Here is a 22673-nt window from a genome sequence, read left to right as displayed (position 1 = left end):
TAATTGTATGAGCTCAATGTCAAAATAAATTAAAATATTTTTTGATGTTTGTCTTTTAAAAAAAATCTTAATTTTATTTCAAAAAACATGCAGTGATTTTAAATGGAATTTTAAGGGATATGCATGTTTATATACTTATATTAAGGTGGATGCAATTGGTAAATGGTACAGAGGAATTGGCAGAGGACCTGACAAAAGCAAGATTTTGGAATAACCTGATTTGTGCCACGAAATTTGTATCTTTAGCTACAAAAGTTTGGCAAACGAAAGTGGGCGAAAACGGACGCAATACTAAAGATTGTTGATATCTGAATTGGCCTGATTTGTGCCAATAAAGTTGTGTTGTGGCTACCAAAGTGTGGCTAAAGACAACAGCCTTCTCAACGTGCGCAATACGGGGGATAGTTGATGTCTGGAATGACCTGATTTGTGCCATTAAAGTTCTATTCTAAACGGATGAAGTTTGGCTAAAGACAGCGGACCTCAGAAAGGGCGCAATGCGGAAGATGGTTGAAATGTATTTTTTGTGCAAACAATATTATTTTTTTACAAACTAAACATTTTAAATTTTTTTATTATTAAAATTTTATTTTGTTTCAAATAAACAAAAAAATATTTCGACAGAGAAGGTATGCAAATAAGAAAGCAAAAAAATTATCAGCTGTTCGATTGCATATACCTGTTTAGTGTACACTGTATAGATAAATACTACGCACATAAAGAAAACAACCCGACGAAAAATAAACAAGCCGTAACAGCTGTTTTATCTAAATAAATTTTTTTTTGGTGTGGTGAGTTATTTTTGTTTACAAATATGTGTTTCTGCACGTGGAAAAGACGCAAAAACTCGTTTTCATTATTTACATTTTCAATATATGTTTATACACGTGGAAAAAATTCAAAAAAATTGATTTTCATGATTTACATTAAAAAAAATATTTTTGATCAATTAAAATATGTATATAAATGTGAAAAGGAAAAAATCTGATAAAATATAAATATATTTGTGATTATATCGTTACAGAATGACTTTTAATAAAAAACATTCAAAAAATGTTACTATGGCCGTATATATAAAATGATATATAACTGCTATCGGACGATCTTGTGCACGATAAAAACCTATATAGAACTTTAAGTTGGAAGTGTAGAAATCAGATGGCATAAATTTTTTCCGATTTCATCGTTCTAGGGTGTGTACTACAACAACAAACTTTTTTTTACAAAAAATGTTACTATGGCCGTATATATAAAATGATATATAACTGCTATCGGACGATCTTGTGCACGATAAAAACCTATATAGAACTTTAAGTTGGAAATGTAGAAATCGGATGGCATAAATTTTTTTCCGGATTTCATTGTTCTAAGTTGAGTACTACAACAACAATTTTTTTTTTTACAAAAAATGTTATTATGGCCGTGTATATAAAATGATATATAAGTTCTATCGGACGATCTTGTAAATTGGAAGTGTAGAAATGGGATGGCATACATTTTTTTCAAAATTTATTCGTTCTAGGGTGTGTACTACAACAACAAACTTTTTTTTACAAAAAATTTTACTATGGCCGTATATATAAAATGATATATAACTGCTATCGGACGATCTTGTGCACGATAAAAACCTATAGAGAACTTTAAGTTGGAAGTGTAGAAATCGGATGTCATAAATTATTTTTCCGAATTTCATCGTTCTAGGGTGTGTACTACAACAACAAACATTTTTTTACAAAAAATGTTATTATGACCGTGTATATAAAATGATATATAAGTGCTATCGGACGATCTTGTGCACGACAAAAACCTATATAGAACTTTAAGTTGGAAGTGTAGAAATCGGATGGCATACATTTTTTTCTGGATTTCATCGTTCTAGGGTGTGTACTACAACAACAATTTTTTTTTTTTTACAAAAAATGTTATTATGGCCGTATATATATAATGATATGTAACTGCCATCGGACGATCTTGTGCACGATAAAAACCTATATATAACTTTAAGTTGGAAGTGTAGAAATCGGATGGCATAAATTTTTTCCGGATTTCATCGTTCTAGGGTGTGTACTACAACAACAAACTTTTTATAGGATTTTGTCGTGCACAAGATCGTCCGAAAGCACTTAAATATCATTTTATATACACGGCCATAATAAGATTTTTTGTAAAAAAGTTTGTTTTTTAGTACACACCCTAGAACGATGAAATCCGGAAAAAATTTATGCCATCCGATTTCTACATTTTCAACTTAAAGTTCTATATAGGTTTTTATCGTGCACAAGATCGTCCGATAGCAGTTATATATCATTTTATATATACGGCCATAGTAAAATTTTTTGTAAAAAAAGTTTGTTGTTGTAGTACACACCCTAGAAGGATGAAATCCGGAAAAAATTTATGCTATCCGATTCCTACACTGCCAACTTAAAGTTCTATATAGGTTTTTATCGTGCACAAGATCGTCCGATAGCAGTTATATATAATTTATATATACGGCCATAGTAACATTTTTTGTAAAAAAAAAGTTTGTTGTAGTACACACCCTAGAACGATGAAATCCGGTAAAAAAATTTATGTCATCCGATTTCTACACTTCCAACTTAAGTTCTATATAGGTTTTTATCGTGCACAAAATCGTCCGATAGCAGTTATATATCATTTTATATATACGGCCATAGTAACATTTTTTGTAAAAAAAAAGTTTGTTGTTGAAGTACACACCCTTGAACGATGAAATCCGGAAAAAAAATTATGCCATCCGATTTCTACACTTTCAACATAAAGTTCTATATAGGTTTTTTATCGTGCACAAGATCGTCCGATAGCAGTTATATATCATTTTATATACACGGCCATAATAACATTTTTTTGTAAAAAAAAGTTTGTTGTTGTAGTACACACCCTAGAACGATGAAATCCGGAAAAAAATTTATGTCATCCGATTTCTACATTTCCAACTTAAAGTTCTATATAGGTTTTTATCGTGCACAAGATCGTCCGATATCAGTTATATATCATTTTATATATACGGCCATAGTAACATTTTTTGAATGTTTTTTATTAAAAGTCATTCTGTAACGATATAATCCCAAATATATTTATATTTTATCAAATTTGTTCCTTTCCACATTTATATACATATTTTAATTGATCAAAAATATTTTTTTTAATGTAAATCATAAAAATCAATTTTTTTGAATTTTTTCCACGTGCATAAACATATATTGAAAATGTAAATAATGAAAACGAGTTTTTGCGTCTTTTCAACGTGCAGAAACACATATTTGTAAAAAAAAATAACTCACCACACCAAAAAAAATTTTTATTTTGATAAAACAGCTGTTACGGTTTGTTTTATTTTTCGTCGGGTTGTTTTCTTTATGTGCGTAAAAGTACTAATTATTTGTTTAATTCACAATCGATGTTGTATGCGTTGTATGTCAGCAGCTGCTACAATAGTAATAACAATGTTGGTATTTTCTATGCAAAAGCTCTATACAACTCATACGAGAATTTTCAAATGTTTTTCGAATGTTGTAAGAAATTTTAGTGTTGCCAATTGTTTTTTATATTTAAAAAATGCACGTTAAACAATGAAAAACTTCGTTAATATTTTGAATTATTTATGTAAAAAATCTGAAAATACCAAGCATCTCGTAAACAAATATCATTTTATTTAAATAAAGGCATAATTGGTATTTATACAAATATGTTATTTAAGAAAAATATTTTTTCTATTAAATGTTAATATATTACACAATATTATTTTATATTAAAATTGTGTAGATAACGTGATTAACTAAACAAAATCTCTTTCGGAACACTTAATATTAAGAAACGCATATGAAGTATTTTCCCGGCTGGCGGCAGCTGACTTCTACGTTATGGCTTAATTTTGAAATCTATTAAATGTTAACAAATTAAACAATATTGTTTTATATATACACCATGTAGATAAAGAGATTAATTAAAAAAGTTTGTTCCGGAACGCTTTCTATAACAAAACCCATATGAGGTATTTGCTGCTACATTATGGCCAAATATTGAAAATTATCCATTCACAAGAAATATTCATTCATTCGTAATATAATATTTTCATGAATCTTTTTTACTTAACTTAAGGCACTTACTTAAATTTTACAAATTAAGCTGCCGGAATGGAATTTTTCGCTTGAAACAAACATTATTCAATTCAGAAAATATTTTTCTCGCAAATTTAAATATCTTTATTTTTTAATATAATATAAACATTTTACAAAAATTTTTCATCAAATGGATTCGCCGTACTTATGGTTTTGACATTTACGAAAGTCAAAAACAAAATACATGGGAAATGTTGTTGCAGAACTGCCACCACCTTATCTGAATTCGCCTTGATGTCATTTCATTTTGCGGCGAATTCATAAAATTTTTTATATATGTATTTTGACAGCGTCGGGTTTGAGAGAGATTTTTTTATATGGAGTTTGACAGCTTCTGGCTAAGTTTCCGTGGACAAAAAAACAATCAGCTGTTGAAATGACATCACCTTATTAGTTTCGCCATGGTATGAGTACTTTTAGCTAAAAAGACATGTCACAGGGGTTTTTTGCATTCTTTTTTATATCGTAGTGAACAAAGCAACTTTTATTAACCGCATTCAACAAAATTTCTTTTCATTATTTAAATGTGTGTGTATCAGAGAATGACAAAAGTAGTAATCGTAATGTATTGCAACCAAACAAGTATTGCAACCAAACAAGTATTGCAACCAAACAAGTATGTATCGTGAAGCACGAAGCGCACAATCAGAGTAGGAATTTTTGCACTCGTGAATACAATTTTATTTTTTTCTATCGTTTTACAACTCAGTTTCACGAGATTTATTTTTAATCTCGCGAGATCTATTTTTTTTAAACTCTTCATTTTTTATGTTCACTTCATGAGCGATATTTATATATTGTCTTTTTAAATTCTCTCACAAGAGATATCAAAAATGTATAGAATTTGAATAAAACTCACATACAGAAAATGTGTGCACGAAAACTGGTTTAATGGCGGTGGTAAAAAAAAATGTAGTAAGAAGGATGTACGTACATATGTACAGTGAATCAATTAAGTATTTGCCTATGTAAAATTTTATAAATTTTAAGAAAAAACTTTATCTGAACAATTATTTACAGCAAAATAAAATTATTAGTTTGTTGTATTTTTTAAAGAATATCTTATATTTTAATTTTCTACTATAAAATGTAAAATCGTGATATTATTTAACGAAATTTTTGATAAAATGAGAACGTATTGTTAGTTTTTTAGGTCAATAAAGTATTTTGCTTTTTTGTTTTTGTTATTTTTTCAATATTGCTGCATTATTTTATAAATTTTAATATTTTTAATACTCCTATATATTAGAATAACATTTTTAAATATTTTAGTAGTGGAACGACATTTATTAACTGATTTATTATCCTATATACCTATAAGAATTTATCAATATTTGACTTAATATGAAATCTTTCGTTTCTTTGATTAAATTTCGAAAATAACAAGTAATCTTGAATTGGATACATGATATATTAGAAAATCAATGGAGTTGGACCTAGAAAAAATGTTTAGTCAGGTATAAATCTATATATTATAACAAAAATAATCCATGTTTTATGTCATTTTGTATTGATAAACAAAAACTACATTACGGAAACCCCATTATACTTGGGAGTACTGTGTAAATTTTATTAAGAATTGTAGAATATTGATTCTTATTCAATAAATCTAACACTAAGTACCATCCTAGCCACTCTGAGTATGGTGACATCACCATATACCACTATAAAACTATTAAATGCTAAAATCTTGATTTTCAACATCATATTTTAAATGCTTTATTTTATAAATAAAATACAGTAGGCGTATTAGGATCTGGATAGTTATTCTTGGTTTGGTTTCTAAATATTTATAAGTGTATGTATTATGTGAAAAATATTGCTTTTGTTGACCTTATGGTATGATAACCACCTCTATTTTTAAATATCTAAATTAGGTATTTTTCCTGTACTACACGACAGTTTACTTTACATTGGTTCCAAGCATCCTAAGGTCTGTTTAGAAGTCTAAATTAAAACATAGTGTTCCTCTTAGTTCGTATATGGATTTTGGAGAAGATAAATCAGGATTACACTGGTTTTCCATGGATACAAGTCGCTTCCCTTTGGTATGATAACCACCTCTATTTTTAAATATCTAAATTAGGTATTTTTCCTGTACTACACGACAGTTTACTTTACATTGGTTCCAAGCATCCTAAGGTCTGTTTAGAAGTCTAAATTAAAACATAGTGTTCCTCTTAGTTCGTATATGGATTTTGGATAAGATAAATCAGGATTACACTGGTTTTCCATGGATACAAGTCGCTTCCCTTTGGTAGTTAAAGATTTTGAAGCACCACTCAGTATGTTTTTTCTAATAATTCTTTGGATCATTTCATCAATTACTCTATTTATTTTTTTAATGTTATTGATTAAGCATCTCATAATTATATTTCATTGATTTACTCTTTTTCTAGAAATCTGAACTAATTTTTTATATCGAAATTGCCTCATTATTATCCTTTAAACATTTTTAAGGCAAATAACATCACATTTTTACACAATGAGGATATGATTTTTGCAAATTACAATTAAAAAATACTTAACACTCGTCCTTTTAACAATTAAACAATAAATTCCAAAAAGGAATTAAAACATAATTTGAAAAACCCCAATGAAATTAACCGAAATTCTCAATATGCAAAATACTTTATTGACATGCAAATTCTGATGAAGAATAATAAAATGCACCAAAATTTGTATTTTATTTGTATTTCTTGGTTTTCCCATTTTACACAATCTCCATTTTTAATTGGAAAACATAAATTTACTTTTTACATGTTTTTTTCCAATTTTATTTATGAACAAAAATCTAAATTCTCCTAAAAAAAGGTAGGCAAAAAACTTAGTTGATTCACTGTATGTAAAAGATGGATGTGTGTGGAGAAAAAGGTTTTATGGCGACAAACAAATGTTTTAAAAAAATAAAAATGTTTATTTGCAAAGCAAAAACTTTCATATATTTCTAAGCATTTTATTTGGGTTAAACACTAATTTATGTAGGAATTTTGTATGGAAACGGGGATAATTAAATAGTAGTCGAAGTATTGATATTATTATTCAAATACTCTAAAATAAATTATTAAATTACATATTTATTTTAAATATGGCCATGCAATTATGATGTTACATTAGAAAAAATACTAATATTAAAATGCCCTTTTAACAAATAAATAATTAAATCCAAAAAATGAAAAAAACCCAATTTAAATAAGTGGAAATCCAAATAAATTTTTGTGAAAAAAAAACAAAATAAATTGCATCAACAAATGTTCTTTAACACAAAAACCTAATTGACACATAGTATGTCCTATTTCTTAGTTCAATTACAATAACAATTGATATTTCTATTTGCACACGTGCACAAAGATCATAAAAAGCCATAAAATCATAATGAAATTTCTGGAAATTTACCACATTTTAAAAATTTACGAAAATCTACAGACAAACATAACTATTTAATGTTTACACACGCATACACACCTTTACATTTAAAAATTTAATTTTCATTTTTTTAAGATTTACAATATTATAAAACTCATGAAATACTCTTTTTTACTCGTTTCGTGAGAGAAATTTATTTTCCGCTCTTTAAATTTAAATATCACTCGTGAGATTTATTTTTAAAAGTCACGAAAAAAGATAAATTCACAAGAAAGTAAACAATTTATTTCGCTCGAATTAATATCACTCGAGAGAGAAATAAATTTGAACGCTCTTCCTACTCTGCGCACAATCAAGGCGATATCATATAAGGTGATGTTATTCAATCAGCTGATAATTTTTTTCTTAATTCGCCTGGCTTGTTATTGTTTACATTTTTATATTTAAAAATTTCCGTTAAACAGAGAAAAACTTCGTTAATATTTTGAATTATTTATATAAAAAATATGAAAATACCAAGCATCTCGTAAACAAATTAAATGTTAACATATTACACAATATTGTTTTATATTTTATATTAAAATTGTGTAGATAACGAGATTAATTAAACAAAATCTCTTTCGGAACACTTAATATTAAGAAACGCATATGAAGAATTATGTTTTACTTATCATCAGGCACTCACTTAAACTTTCCAAATTAAGCTGCCGGAATAGAATTTTTCGTTTGAAACAGCTTGAAATTTTCACAGCATATTCCTCTATGTCTGGAATAGGTGATAGACTACTTTTTATTTTGAATATTCAAGTGGGTGAGGAGCCACGCTCACATTAAGAAAATATAAAATTGGTATATTTAAGGCAATATAACAGTTAGAGTCCTCAAATTTTGTCGGAGGCACTTTAGTGTCAATATGATATATGGTGGGCGAACTAGCGTTAGGGGGCGTGGCACCTCTCATATAAATTAAATTCAAAAATTCGTTTATCTTGAAAACTATTACAGTTAGAATCTTAAATTTTTGAACGAATAATTTCAACATCCATGTTAACATTTTGGGCAATAAATTGGCGGACTACCCATGAGGGAAGCGGCGCCTCCCATATTAATTAAATATAAAAATTCGTTTATCTTGAGATAATGTAACAGTTAGAGTCCTAAAATTTTGTCGGAGCCATTTTAGTGTCAATATGATTATTTTAGGATAAAATGTGGGAGGACTAGCGTTAAGGGGCGTGGTACCTCCTGTATAAATTAAATACAATTAGTTTATCTTGGAAACTAATACAGTTAGAGTTTTAAAATTTTGCATGAATAACTTTAACATCCATATAAACATTTTAAGTAATAAATTGGCGGACTACCCATGAGGGAGCGGCACCTCCAATATTAATTAAATACAAAAATTCGTCTATCTTGAGATAATGTAACAGTTAGAGTCCTAAAATTTTTCGGAGCCATTTTAATGTCAATATGGTTATTTAGGATAAAATGTTAGAGGACTGACGTTAGGGGGCGTGGCACCTTCCATATAAATTAAATACAAAAGTTCGTTTATATTGGAAACTATTACAGTTAGAATCTTATACAACCTATACAACTAAATTCTTTAAATTTTGCACGAAGAACTTTAATATTTAGAGCAAACTTTCATCTGAGAGGGTTTGCAGCGCCCATAGGAATAAAATAGACAAATTCGTATATCTGAGAAACTGTTAGAGATACAATCATTAAATTTCACTTGAATTTTTATATTCATCTGAACATTTAGAGTATAACGAGCGAACTTTTAATGGGGCTATGAACAAAATACAAAATATTGTTTATCTAGGAAAATATAGAACTAGATTCAAATTTTGCTTATATATTACATTAATATTCATCTAAACATTTTGAGGATAAAGGGCGGCCTTTGGTCTGGGAAGCTTGAAGCCCCACATAAATTAAATAGAAAGAATAGTTATCTAGGAAACTATTAGAGCTAGAATCCTCAAATTTTATATGAATAACTTTGACATTCATGTGAACATTTAGAAAATAACGGGCGGGATTTCAGTGGGGGCTCGGCACCACATATATGAATTAAATACAAAATTTCGTATATCTTGAAAACTGTTAGATAATTCAAATTGTTCATACATAGATGGAATTTGCTTGGCATCTCTCATATGTAACATATTGTTAATCTGGAAAACTATTGTGGTTAGGAAAATCGTTAAGTGGGTTTTTATTTATACTAGAGTGTAAACAAAATATTGTGTATCCCAAGGCATTAGAATAAGAATTATTCTTTAAGACTAAAGGTATATATTAAATTTTAGCTAGTCAGAAGTTAATATATCATTAATGTATTATTTAAAGATTTAAATGAAATATATTGTCACCAAGAGAAATTTTAATAAACATTTAAGAAAAATTTTATAATTTAGTAACTAAATAAATATTTTTAATGATTATGTATTCAATTTCGATAGGGGTAGCGAAGCACACCGGTTATAAGCTAGTAAAATATAAACATTTTACAAAAATTTTCCATCAAATGAATTCGCCGTACATATTGTTTTTGACATCGTAAACCAAATGCAAAAACAAAATACATGTAAAATGTTGTTGAAGAACTGCCACCACCTTATATAAATTCGCTTTGGCGCACAATCATATTCAGCATACTCATAACAACTTCAGCACAATAAATATACGTATAGTCAGCACAAGGCGAATATAGTATATGGAAAAATAATTTCATTTTGCGACGAATTCATAAAATTTTTTATATATATGTAGTTTGACAGCGTCGGGTATAAGAGAAATTTTTTTATATGGAGTTTGACAGCTTCGGGCTAAATTTCCGTGGACAAAAAAACAATCAGCTGTTGAAATGACTTCACCTTATTAGTTTCGCCATAACGTCCATCCAGATAGCAACGGCAGAGAAAAAATTGGAGTTTTTGGGTATACAATAAAAAATATTAAGTGTCGGGCCAAAAGCTACTTGGAATATGGTAGGAGACATGGTAAGGATTGAAAAAATCCTTTCGTGCAAAAATAGGTAGAATAGATCCTTGGAAAATTGGCTTCCTCCAAAATGGTCAGTAAAATCGTTGCTGGTAAATTGTATAGGATATAAGAAGTGTCGCGCAAAGTACTCCTTGGAACATGGATTATAAGTATTAAGGATTAAAAAATCCTTCCGTGAAAAAATATCTACAACTAGTAGGGTTCTATAGTTGAAACGAAATCGAATTTGCATTTTATGCAACCTCGATTTTTCGACTTTTTCATTTAGTTAAAAGTCGACATTTAGACTATTCAACTTTTAGTATTTTAAAAATAGTAGACTTTTCGACTTTTTCCAACTTATCTCGACTTTTCGACTTTTTTTGACTCTCGCAAAATTGCGAGGATATTACCACTTATTAGTTTTTCTTATCACTTAAACTTAATGTTTATTATTTTTTTTTAACAAATATTTTTTATTCTTTGACATTTTATTAAAATTGAAAAATGAAAAGCTGTACATTTTAGTATTGAAAATTAAAAAAGTATTTTACATACTTTTTTTAATTCAACAAAAAAATAACAAAAAGACGTGTTTTGTTATAAAATATCTTTTCAAAAAAATAAATAACTAATATTTTCATTCACTGCCACATAAAATTTCATTAATAACATACAAAGAATAACGTCCAAAAAATACATTTTTTATTTAGTACCTTTTGAACAACTGTGTTTATTTTTGTGCTTCTACTAATACATTCTCACGAGTTAGGTCTTTGACAGGGGACTTAGGTCCTTGACAATTAGTTTCGCCTATATACTACTGTATGGGTCTAGATTTGAAGAATGATTTTGATTGAAATCTATTAGATTTTGATGTAGTGTAAATGGGGTACAATCTATTAGATTTTATTTATATGCGGCACTGTGTTGTGTCTAGGACAAAGAAATACATTAAATATTTTATCAAAATGACATTTAATTTCGAAATAAAAAAATATTATAAATTTTAAATTGGTTGCATTTAAGAAATAAATCTATACATTTACAATCTTTATTATATATTTTCAATGATTAATTTCAAATTAACTTTAGATTTCGAGCCAAATCTAGATTTTTTCATAAAAAAAAATTAGTTTTAAATTTTATTTCGGCAAAATCCAGTAGTTTTTAGTAATGCAGATCTGGTATATTTTTCTGACTTTTTTTTATATCAAACATAATATGGGAAAAAATTAAAACTTCTTTAATGTCAAAAAATATATAGTGTACACCAGTATGAAATCTAGTGCTTATGAGATTTCGAGCCAAATCTATTGGAGCAACGATTTCACTGACCATTTTGGAGGAAGCCAATTTACCAAGGAACTATAGTTCCAAGACTATATAGTCTTGATTCTGTTTTGTGTTTTCCCACATTTTCCATTGACTTTTATTATATAAGCAATTTATTTTTACCACTTAATTCCCAAAAACTCCAAACTTGAATATGTTTTGTGTATACATAAATCATTCTACCAAGTTTTTCCCAGATGGGTCCATTATTAGTCATATCTCCCATATAAGGTCCACTTCCGAAAATCACTTAAACGCACATATTTCAGTGAATTATAAATTTGTCAGTGTCCACTATTACCGTATCAAATGGTTTAGCTGGTGTATTTGTCAAAGTCAATGGCATTTTTGTGTGTTTTGTAATTTTAGCCGACTGGCATTTTTGGCACACTTTAACATATTTCGTAATATCACGAGTCATGTTCTTCCAGAAATAGTATTTTTTTATTTTACTAAGAGTTCTCTGTTATTAACTTAGCATTTGTTACGTGGATCACCTCACTTTTAATAATTTATTGCCCATTTCCTTAAATTCATTAATAGAGACAAATTCGAAAATTTTCTCACTAGGTGCCACTTGTAATTTATTAATTTTTAGTTTACCGGCCACTTCTTCCAGCCTTGGGAAAAATTGTCCTAAGTCAAATTTCTCATTGATAAACAATTCATTTATTTTCATACATGCAAGTTTCGATTTACCACGTTTAATATAAAATGTATGTGAGTCAATTTCATAATTGGGTTAAATACATTGGGCTTCTCATGTTTATTTTCTAAATGCTTTTTGTTTAATGTAACTGGAGATTTTTCAAGTGACTCTTTTGCCATTGATCGTATTGTTATTTTGTATACATTGTTATTTTTATTGTTCATTTCTTTCAAATCATCTATGGTTATACGCGATAATGCGTCAGCAACATAATTATCTTTCCCAATGGCAACTTTAAAAACTCTTTCTTTAAATCGTCAAAGTTTGCATATGTTGGTGAATTTTTTCTTCCTTAGTTGGTCTGTCAATATTCAAACATTTGTAAGATTGGTCAAATTCATCTCTAACCATTCTAGCCTTTTTTACTATATCCGACCACTCCATCTATATTCTATCCAAATCGTTAGCTCGGCTTGTATATTTCTTCTTTAATCTTTTTTATGTAAGGCGTAAAGACGCAACATTGTATTTAAACCTATTAAAACAGTTAATATTATTAAACAACATTCAATTAATTCAAGATTTGTATTTCCCTGTACTACCTCTACTTCATTGACCACATTGGCCGAAGGATTTTCTATTTTGGATTGGTATTTTCCCATTACAAAGGACCTTAAAAAAATTTTATTGAGCTTGAAAACTTAAATATTCTATATATTAATTTTATTATTCATTATTCTTAAAATTATTTATATGTATATAGTAAAAAAAATATTTATATTTGTCAAATGGCGGTTAACGCCTACTGACCTAAATGTGCAACTGAATGCGCAATATCTATTATTATTATTCTTTTTTTAATGTTTTGGTTTTAATAGAATCGATCTTTGTTCGATAGAATCGATCTTTTCCCACATGTCCGACGCCTGGTTCCAAGGGGGCGGTGGCTCCTCCTCTAGTGTTACGGCTCTTGGGCCTGGTGTACTCATTCTGTACCTTGGCCGTACAGACTTCTGACGGAGACTTAGCTGTCCGCCAGGAACCACAATTTTGCTATTGGGTGCCCTTTTATCTTCTGGTACACCAAAAGACTTTTTATTTTTTAGCACTCCAAAAAGGCTGCCAGGTTCGCCATATAGTATTTTGCAAATTAACAGTTCTTAAGTTCTTTTATTTCTTCGCAAGAGCTAAGTTACAGCTCCCTTGTGTTAATCGAAGTGTGTCTTTATTGAAAAAGTTCTTAGATTATATAGTAATTAATTGCTTACACAGCATTATTCATAAAGTGGATAGTGTAACAATTGGACAGAACATTGAACGCAAGAAATACATACAAACAAAACCCCGATCAGTAAAATTAACTGTTTAATCGACTTTGTAATATGATATTATTTTTAATTGCTTTTTCAATATTCTGTCGGCATAAGCGATACATGTTTTATACTACAAGATAATATAACAGTTAGAGTCCTAAAATTTTGTCGGAGCCACTTTAGTGTCAATATGATTATTTAGGATAAAATGTGAGAGGACTGGCGTTAAGGGGCGTGGCACCTTCCATATAAATTAAATACAAAAATTCGTTTATATTGGAAACTATTACAGTTAGAATCTTATACAACTTATACAACTAAATTCTTAAAATTTTGCGCGAAGAACTTTAATATTCAGTGCAAACTTTCATTTGAGGGGGTTTGCGCCCATATGAATAAAATAGAAAAATTCGTATATCTGAGAAACTGTTTAAAGATAGAATCATTAAATTTCACTTGAATTTTTACATTCATCTGAACATTTAGAGTATAACGAGCGAACTTTTAATGGGGACTATGAATAAAATACAAAATATTGTTTATCTAGGAAAATATAGATCTAGATTCATCAAATTTTGCTTATATTATATTAATATCCATCTAAACATTTTGTGGATAAAGGGCGGACTTTAATCTGGGGAGCTTGAAGCTCCCACATGAATAAAATAGACAAAATAGTTATATAAAATAGTTATATAATAACTTTGACATTCATGTCAACATTTAGAAAATAACGGGCTGGATTTCAGTGGGGGGCTTGGCACCACATATATGAATTAAATACAAAATTTCGTATATCTTGAAAACTGTTAGATAATTCAAATTTTTCATAGATAGATAGAATTTGCTTGGCATCTCTCATATGTAACATATTGTTAATCTGGGAAACTATTGTGGTAAGAATTTTCAAAATCGTTAAGTGGAAAAAAAAATTGTATATCCCAAGGCATTAGAATAAGAATTATTCTTTAAGACTAAAGGTATATATTAAATTTTAGCAAGTAAGAAGTTAATATATCATTAATGTATTATTTTAGAATTTAAATGAAATATATTGTCATCAAGAGAAATTATAATAAACATTTAAGAAAAATTTTATAATTTACTAACTAAAAAATATTTTTTTTGGATTATGTATTTAATTTTGATAGGGGTAGCGGAGCACACTGGGTATAAGCTAGTTTATTATAAACTGAATTTTAAAACAGAGCAGGAAGTGAAGCTGAGAATAAACACTACGAAATTTAATCTATCTGTGGTAATATGAATACATATTTACTTTTTATATTTCAATATTTATATGTATTTCTTTACAGACAATTTATTTCCACAAATTAAGAAATTTTTATATTCTGTGAGGTATGTAAAATGGTGAAATGATAGTTAATTTATGTAAATGCTTATTATGTATATAAATAAAATTAAAAAAATATATATCATAAAATGTTAATATATTGTGTTTTATTATAAATTGGTATAGCCGTCAGATTTGACGGATATATTTATCAAGTGTGATTGGTCAACTGTGATGGATATATCCATAAGGAATGATTAGTCAATCCTGACTAACATTTCCATCATCCTTGATTAGTAAAAAGCAAGAGTTTGCAGCTCAAATATATGTTTTAAAATCGGTAGAATTCATAAGTGCAAGGGAGATGCAAGATCACATGTACACAAAGGTTTCCATCAAATTTTTCATATTGCCCTTAAGAACTTGATAGAAACTTTGTTCTACGCAATGATCGATATTTCCTTCACTAGTGTTAGTCAAATGACCGGTCAAATGACTGTCACTGTTCTGTTCTTGTAGGGTACTAACAACTTTTTGCCGAAAACTTTGCTAGAAACTTCTAATTTATCGCTATAGAATAAATTTTTTTACCTTAATTCCTAAATATTTTAACTTATTGACAAAAAATATATATTCTACAAAAAGAGATTTTTATAAATTTTGGTAGAGGAAGTCAAATCCAATCATTACAAAAATCTAAGTTTGGCCTTATTCGGGGGGTACGGTTGTGGACGGCATGACTTATTATGGAACGATCATGCAGATGCCAAAAAATATGAAACTGATTTCTGTATTTTTTTTATTATTTATTAGTAGTATTTTAAATACTTTTCAAATATCAAATTTTACAATTGTTTAACAATATATTGTATCTTAAGCTCTAATTTACATTTCTTATAAATTCAACTAATTTTTTTCTGATGATATTATCATTCGTTTCTTTTTTTATATTAATTGGCATCGAGTTATATAGTCTTAGTCTTTGTAGAAAAGTGATTTTTGCATTGCGCTATTTTCTGCGCGTAGAATTCTAAAATCCTGTCCATTTCTTAAATTATATGGTTGTACATCTCCTACATATCTCAATTGTTCAACTAGATATTCTGGCGCCTTTCCTCTTTTCATTTTCTGTATTAACATTACAGTATTTAGTTCTATTCTTTTTTGATATTTAACCATTTTAGTGCATTTAACATATCATCTATTGGAGTATATCTGTCACATTTAAGTATTGCACGCATTGCTTTATTTTGTAGTTTTTGGAGTCTATGTAATTGTTGTTCTGTACAGCATGTGTATAATATTGTTAATCCATATTCGAAATGTGGTTTTATAATAGTATTGTATATATTTATTGCTGTTAGTAAATTTATTTTATTTCGCATTCTTTTGAAAAATCCAATTTTAATTCCTATTTTTTTGCATATATTCGATATGGTTTTTTAATTTTAGCTCGTTATCTATTATGAAGCCTAGATATTTTATATTCTTAACTTTTTCTATTATTACGTCGTTAATTTTAAAAATTTTGTCATTTTCCATATTTAATTGCATTATTTTAGTCTTACTTTCATTTAATTTTAACTTATTCATTTTTAACCATTTATTAATATTGTCTATGTCTGCTTGTAAGTTATTGTTGCATATCTCTTCTGTTTCTGCTTCCGTAAATATTAGAGTGTCATCTGCATATAATACAATTTCACATTTTTCCAATACGTTTTGCATATCGTTTATGTATATAATAAATAATAATATACCGAGTATTGATCCTTGAGGTACACCGAATCCATTTTCAATCTCAGTTGATTTTATGTTGTTCACTTTTGTTATCTGCCTACGATTATTTAGATATGTCTGAAACCATTTTAGTTCATTTTCTTGTATGCCGTATTTATATAATTTTCTTAGTAATATCTCTCTGTCTATTGTTTCAAATGCTCTTTTAAAGTCTAGGAAAATCGACAAAATTTTGTTATTATTTTTTGTATATTTCCATCTATTTATCACATAGTTGACAGCTGTTTCGCAAGAATATTTTTTTCTAAAACCCGATTGGTATTTTGAAAAAAGTTTATGTTGTTCCATGTATTCATTTTAATGAGTTATTTATTATTCTTAACATAATTTTTCCTGTTGTGTCCCAATTGTCTAATATAATGTTGATTGATATTTTACAATAGTCAGGTTTTTTCTTAATACTCTTACATATACATTTTAACTCTTTTAAATCTATTGCACGAAATTTAAACTTAGTTTGTATGTCTTCTATCTTATTTTCATATTGCACATATTCAATGGTATTGCTAATTTTCTTAATACTATTTACAAAGTAATTATTAAAATTTATAGCTATTCGCATACTATCCTTATATTCTAATTGGTTAAATATCACGGTTTTTATCACGTGTTTTGGTTTCCTTTTGGTTATTTGTATTACATATCCTATTATTTATATAATTATTTTTTTCATTTTCAATTTTAACTTTATATTTATTTCTTATTTCTTTATAAATATTCCAGGCTTCATTTGTATTTTCATTAATTGCTCTATGATATTTAACAATTTTCTCATTTTTTAAATTTCTAAGTTCGTTATTAAACCAGTTATTTTTATTTGAATATAATATTTTCTTTTTAATAGTGAATTTTTGTACTGTTTTTTCTAGGCAATTGTCAAAGTTTAAAACATATTCATCTATATTGCTTATTTCATCACAATGTCTTATTGCACTTATGCTGTTATATTGTAATATTGCACTTAGTTCTTTATTAAAGTTTATTTTACTATATTTAAAAAATTCTACTTCGTTTTTTAGCTTTTTTACTTCTTTATTACATGTGATAACAATATCGATTGTTTCATGATCAGCAATTTTATTGTCTTTATTATTTTTCGCTACCATTGCTTCATTATTTGTAATTATATAATCTATTAATGTTTTTGAGTTTTGCGTTATTCTTGTATTTTCCTCCATTATTTGTTTTAAACCATTATCATTTTGAATGCTTTCAATTTTATTTTTGTAAAAATCCTTATTCCAGTCTATGTTAAAGTCTCCCGCTATTATATCACAGTTTTCATCACATATTTCCTCAATTATCTTTTGAAAGTGTTCACAAAATTCAGATTTTGAACTACTTGGCGACCTATATATTGCTACTATTATAAATGTATTTATTCCATTTTTCACTTTGTAGGCACTAATCCAGTATTTATGATCCATTACTAATTCATTTATCTTTTTTACATTTTATTGTTTTTTAAAGTATATTATTATTCCACCAGTTTTTTTTTTTTTTTTTGATTTCGATATAGTCATATATTTATCGTATTTTGGTAGGTCAATTTCAGATTCAGTTATATCATCTGTTACGTGTGTTTCTGATAATATAATGAAATCGGGTGTTGTGCTTTCAGCTATTATTTCTAATTGATTGAAGTTATTTATTAGACCTTGGATATTTGTATACATTCCACTTATTGACTTTGGTTGTTATGCTATTAAACCAATTCTTCTTTTTTTATTTCTAATTTATTTTTAAATACAGGACATTCTCTATTGTTTGTAACATGGTTTTCATCTAATCCTAGATTAAGTCTTTTGTTTTCTTTTTTGCAGTTAATACATTTTTTTATTATTTATTTGTTACATTCTTTGTTGCTCTTATGATTTCCATGACATTTATAACATATTTCTTCATTTTTACATTCCGATGATTTGTGGTTATATCCTTGGCATTTATAACATTGTATTATACTAGTACCATCAAATATCCTACATCTTTCCCAACCAACATTAATTTTTTGTACTGCCATAATTTTTACATATGTTTCATTGTCTATTTTAATTTTTGCGTTATATATTGTTTTATTAAATCTTTTTGTTTCAAATATTTTTATTAATTCTATTTTACTATCTCTTAAAAATTCATTTTGTTTTATCAATTTATCAATTATTTCGTTTTCTTGAATTTTAAAATTGATGTTTCGACATATATTTTTATAATGAACTAAGTTCGGTTGAGTGATTGACGAATGTAAATCAGAAGTATGATCAATATTAGGTCAGTTCAAAAAATATTTTAGCAGAATGATATATATTTATACACAGAACATATTCATGTCAAATTTTATCGAAATAATATCATTTAATAGTGAATTATGTGGTATTCAGTGTTTTCAGAAATACGAATTTATATCGAATTTAATCCCGAAAATTTTGATTGACAATTTGCGTTTAAGTATTTTATTAATTAATGAAATATATGCGTTTAAGTGATTTTCGAAAGTTGACCTTATATGGGAGCTATGACTAATAATGGACCGATCCGGGAAAAATTTAGAAAAATGATTGATGTGTACACAAAACATATTCAAGTCGAATTTTATCCCGATAAATGTATAGTTCAATGAAATATGTACGTTTAAGTGATTTTCAGAAGTGGACCTTATATGGGAGCTATGATCAATAATGGACCGATACGGAAAAAAATTGGCAAAATTAATAATGTGTACATAAAATATATTCATGTCGAATTTTATCCTGACAAATTTATAATTCACTGAAATATGTGCGTTTAAGTGATTTTCGGAAGTGGACCCTATATGGGAGATATGACTAATAATGGACCGATAAATTTATAATTCAATGAAATATATGCGTTTAAGTCAAACCAAACCAAATCTTCTTTGATAGTATGATTTATTTTCGCATTATATTTACATGTGAAAAATTTTGTATTTATACTGATACATTTGAGGGAGTTATTTGCTGAATAATAATTGAAATTTTTACTCATAACTTTTTACGTTTACGATAACAATAATTATTGAATTTGGTTGATATCGTTAGCTTAGTTTTAACGAGAGTGTGTTTTACACAGACAGACAGAAAGACGGACATAGCTTAATCGACTCAGAATTTCTCAGGACCCAGAATATATATACTTTGGTCTTAGATGAATATTTATTTTTGTTACACACGATTTTTCATACCCTCCACTACTGACGAAAACTAATGCTATTGAAATCCGGGGATGTTGTTAGAGAAAGACCCTAGAATCGTCCAATTTTTCACAAGTGAAATTCCCGGATTTCAATAGGACTAGCTATTCATTATGGAAACCCGTTTTCCGTTTTTAAAATCTGATAAATTTTGCCTGATTTTTTTCACTAACAATTTTAAGCCGAAAATTTCAAAATTTTCACCTTGTATTGAAAGACCCTTGAAACGTCTAATTTTTCGCAACTGACATCCCCGGATTTCGATAGAACTAGTTTAACAGAAACTGCTAATTTTGCCTTATTTTTTTACTAACAACTTTTTGCCGAAAATCTACAAATTTTTCACTTTGTATTGAAATACCCTAGAAACGTCTAGTTTTTCGCAAGTGACATCCCCGGATTTCAATAAAAGTAGTTATTCACTATCGAAACCCGTTTTCTGTTTACAGAAATCGCTAAAATTGTTATTTTTTGTTATTGTTGTCAAACACGTGCTTTTGTTATGTATTGTTATACCAACAACAACATTCGTTTACATATGTGAACGAGAGATGAATGATATTCTTTCTTTTTCTCTCTCACGAAAAATTAAAAGTTTCCCAAAAAAAGTTTCCTAGTGTGGACCGGCAGTTAGATGGAGACTCAAAAGGCTTGCGACATTTTTTTGTTAGTGGTGTCATATTTATGATTTGTTTGTTAATTAAATGTTGCGTTAAATATGTTTAACAAATAAACTTTATAAAAATTTGGTGAAATAACGACAAATTTATTATTAAAATATGAGTTTAGCTGAGAAATATTGTTATTTTTATAGTTATTTATTTGATTATTTATATTTTTTATAAAAATAACTCTTTAATAGTATTAAGACATCGTCTACATAGCAGACCGGTCTAAGTTCTTTAGGGTCCTTCGGAGGCTATTAATCGTGGTAACCCAGAGTAAAGGTGACTAAATGCCACCCTGTGGTATACCACGAAATATATTTTTCCTGATAGTTATATCGTACATCTCGCTTCTTATCCATCTGTTCCTTAGCATGTGGTTGATCCAGTTATAGAGCACCCGGTCAACATAAAAGTGGTTTAAGGATTCGATAAGAGTATCAGTGTGAAGGCACTGGCGGTATTCATTGGCATACACTGGCGGTATGTCAATGAGTACCGCTAGTGTATATAGTTTGATATCAGAGGACAACTTCGTTTAAAGCGGTTTCCACCGTTTGTCCCTTTACATAAGCATGCTGATTACATTTAAGGTCTTTGTCGTGTATACTGTTTTTAACCATACTATCGACCATCAGTTCCCAGGTTTTAAATAGGAATGTAGGTTTCCCTGGCTTAGATAATAATATTACCCTGCTATTTAATGTAATGCACCCGTTGGAAATCTCTAAAACCTATACCAAATATTCATCACTAAACCTAGAAAATTAGAAGTAAATAAATTCAAAATTTTAAACAATGCTCTGCTTACAAAAGACAGTTCCTACTCTGATTTCCGGTGTATAAAAGGATATAAAAAAGGCGATGGAAGCCATTGATACGTTAGCTAGGAGTCGGGTGGGGGAGTTCGTGTCCTGTTCAAATATCTTCCACTTTTTATTACATGCTCTGTATTGTAGACTCCCTAAATAAAAATACTAGTCTTAAAGGATCACTTAAATGATTAACAAAACTATATTAAAACAAGTAAGAGTGCTATATTCGGCTGAGCCGAATCTTATATACCCTTCACAATAGTGTATTTTAAACATCTTTTATAAATTTTAAATTTTTTCCCGAATACATTATTATTACATCAAAAGCCAAACAAAAAGAACAACAACGCTAAACGAAACAACGAAAACAAAATAAATCTACACACACGTGTACATATTTTTCTAATATACAGTGTTGTTGCTTTTTTAACAAAACATTTTTTGGTGAAATTTCAGAGGTTGTCTCGGATTTTAGCTCATATCTCCGTTATTTACCGACCGATTTTGCTGATTCTAAATAGCGATCTTCTCGAAAGCATGTCTAATAGATTTATTGAAGATTCGGATCTCGCCGATATCTGGGGTCCTCTAAAAACTGATTTCAACAGACAGACAGACAGACAGGCAGGGCTTAATCGACTCCGCTATCTATAAGGATCCAGAATATATATACTTTATAGGGTCGAAAAATTATATTATAGAAATTACAAACGGAATGACAAACTTATATATACCCTTCTCACGAAGGTGAAGGGTATAAAAACAACAACGATGAAATTTACTTAAAACTTAAGTTGATTTTCCCGTACTATTAGATAAATTTTCCGATAATCCCCATGATAAATTAGTTCTAGATTATTATTAGGTTTCTAGAACGCCTAACATCAATTTATATATCGATTCTCGCATTCTCACAAATAAGAAGTCCTAACTATTTATGTTTTACACAGTCATATTCACTATGTTTATTAAAGAAAATGTTAAACTAAAAATAATCCATGCTCAACTTTACGAAAAAAATTTCGTAACTTCTATTTTCGTAATATTTACAAAATTTTCGTGTATAATACTAAATATTATTTAATAAAA

The sequence above is a fragment of the Lucilia cuprina genome, chromosome 6 (assembly GCF_022045245.1).
Source record: "Lucilia cuprina isolate Lc7/37 chromosome 6, ASM2204524v1, whole genome shotgun sequence".
Taxonomy (NCBI): Eukaryota; Metazoa; Arthropoda; class Insecta; order Diptera; family Calliphoridae; genus Lucilia; species Lucilia cuprina.
The sequence above is the reverse complement of the archived record's forward strand: the minus strand, read 5'-3'. Positions refer to the sequence as shown.